The sequence below is a fragment of the Odontomachus brunneus genome, unplaced genomic scaffold (assembly GCF_010583005.1).
Source record: "Odontomachus brunneus isolate Ranch 3 - 2012 unplaced genomic scaffold, Obru_v1 Obru_scaffold_133, whole genome shotgun sequence".
Lineage (NCBI taxonomy): Eukaryota > Metazoa > Arthropoda > Insecta > Hymenoptera > Formicidae > Odontomachus > Odontomachus brunneus.
Genome location: NW_022639583.1, coordinates 37,419 through 40,569, shown reverse-complemented (window position 1 = coordinate 40,569; position 3,151 = coordinate 37,419).

The window sequence follows — 3,151 nt, the reverse complement described above, 5'->3', positions numbered from 1 at the left end:
GTCAAAATCAATGTTATTATTACTAAAATATTACTATAACATTTTTTTAAAATAAATTTAAATTAAATTTAAATAAATTTAATTAAAATTAATTAAAATAAATTTAAATTTAATTTTTTAATAAATAAATATAATACATAATAAATAAATATTTTTTACATGGTTTACGATGTTGTAGTAATTTTCCCTGTCAGAGAGCAGCACTCTGACAGAGAAAATTACTACAACATCGTAAACCATGTAAAAAATATTTATTTATTATGTATTATATTTATTTATTAAAAAATTAAATTTAAATTTATTTTAATTAATTTTAATTAAATTTATTTAAATTTAATTTAAATTTATTTTAAAAAAATGTTATAGTAATATTTTAGTAATAATAACATTGATTTTGACGTTGGTTGGTAATACTACATATTCTCATTTTTTAATTTTGTTTTTTAAATACGAATATTTAAACTTTTATATTAAACGTTAACTTGAGATGGTAAAGTAGTTATATTTTAATAAATATATTGAAGTTATATTAATTTAACCACAAGGCAATCTTGAATTAACTAAGAAAACTTTGTAGTAATGTTCATGTTTAAGGTTGATTAAAAGTCCGGGAAAGTAACATTGTAAGGTCGTGATAACATCGCCACCGCATCTTTACTAATGTAATTAAAAGTTTCTTAAATTTGATATTAGTACAATATTTTTGTATTATGTAAGTAGATACGTACCTGAGAATTTTGGTACTTTTATTTTGTTTTGTTTCCACTAATTCGAACAAGAAATAAATTATTGAGGAGATATTTGTATCTGCAATTAAGTTAATAAACTTTACTATTTCTCCTTTGCTACGTTATTATATAGCACGTGATCAATACGCTGCACACACGCACGCGCGCGCATACATACACACGCTCACACATATCAAAACAGATAGATACCAACGGATAGCAAATTCCAGCATTGGTAGGCATTGCAAGACGTATTCAATATATATATATATATATATATATATATATATATATATATATATATATATATACACACACATATATATATATGTACGATGTTTCTCTATGTAACTAGCTCGAAGGATTCGGCCAAGTGATAGGACGACAACCACAAATCCTACCCAGATGTATTTGAGATGAGAAGCTTGTGAAATAGATAGCATCTAACTATAGGGCGAACAGGATATTGGAATCACGAAATGCAAATGGGTGATAAAATAATTGTAAGCGCAATTATTGATCTGAAAAAAACAGTATCGTCACATCGTCGTGTTCCCCACGACGTCATCAGGATATCCGATCAAAGCAGGGTATGACTTTTAGACGATTTAGGGACCGCTAGATGAACGCAAATTTCCTATTTTTTCCTTAGTATTTTTTCCCGTAGAATTAAACAATCAACCTTAAAATTACGCCAAGTAAAGGGAAAAATAGTTATAGACATTTAAACGTTGATTTTTCCTGAAAATCATGCATTTTCCGACACTGCTATCTTAAATACTTTTTTAAAGGTGCTAAATCTCACGTTACATAAGAGACTTGTTTTCTCAAAACTTGATAATGATATGAGAATATACTCTAAGCAGCAGAGAAGACGTAGCTCCCGAGAATCGGCCGAAATGGGCAACTAATTCCGAGCTCTGCCTTAAGCGGAGCGATTTAAACGTCGAAAGCTATGCTCGAGAAAAGACTCCTTATATGCTTTTGTTTATTAATGCCCTGTATAATCCTGAAAAAGCTGGACTACAAAATCACTTTTGTACTATTTTGATAGTTAATATTTTTTTAATTGCCTGCTGCTTTTTCTCTGCTGCTTAGAGTATATTCTCATATCATTATCAAGTTTTGAGAAAATAAGTCTCATATGTAACGTGAGATTTAGCACCTCTAAAAAAGTCAAAGGTATTTAAGATGGCAGTGTTGGAAAATGCATGATTTTCAGGGAAAATCAACGTTTAAATGTCTATAACTATTTTTCCCTTTACTTGGCGTAATTTTAAGGTCGATTTTTTAATTGTACGGGAAAAAATACGAAGGAAAAAATAGGAAATTTGCGTTCACCTAGCAGTCTCAAAATCGCCTAAAAGTCATACCCTCCTTTTATCGAATACTTTTGATCATAATGGCATTTTATCAGATAAACTGATGAAAAAAAAATATGAACCAATATTTCTCATTGAACGTTTCCTGATTTAATATAAAAATTCATCGGTATTTTGATTGAAAATATCCGTTTGTTAATTTCTTATCAAATAATTTCCCTCAGTGTAGCTATTTGGATCTCGATGCGAGTCGCTTATCTCGGCGATTACCCGCGCGTACGTCAAAAACAATTCAGAAAGCAGTTATTCAATAATCTTGAGAAAAATGCTTTCTTAATTACGTAACAACACGACGCAGCGTATAATTAGTAAAGGAGCCGAGCCTGCGTCGTGTTATCTGTGTCGCGGCCGTAAAAATTTCCGACATTAATTCGTTCTTCTGAGGAAATACTATTTTAGCAACGTGTATGTAGTCGCACTCGTGAGGTCGTCGCTATGTCCGCTTTGGCAACAATACAATATTTGTTTTTTCGTTCATCTATCCCGCGCATGAGCGACTATCGTGGAATAAAAACCGACGTTGCAATTTTTGTCTCGCGTGAAAAAAAAAGAGAGGAAGAAGGAACGACCTCTCGTCCGTCTCGATACATCGTTAAACTGGGTTGACGGAGGACGACGCACCAAACTACAGGACGAGCTAATAAAGCTCGCGCCCGCGACTATATATATATATATATATATATATATATATATATATATATATGTGTGTGTGTGTGTGTGTGTGTGTGTACATACATATGAGTGAAGAAGAAATAAAGCTTCATTGTGCCGCGTACCTTGGGGCTAGCGCAGTTTCATCGAGGGACAAAAGGGACAGGGCCAATGGGGAGAAGTGTGAGGCGAGCGCGATATTATTACGCGATACGGATAGACCTTTTTTGTCGTTTGCTGTTAAGGGCGTCGCGGCAAAAAGATCCCTTCGTCCGCAGATTGCGGCCGCTAGTATGAGGAAAAACTCAAGAGCTTAGAGTGATCGCCCCGTTGCGTGCTCCTTAATGTAATGTATGTTAAATTCGTGAGCTCGCACCCCCCCCCCCCCCC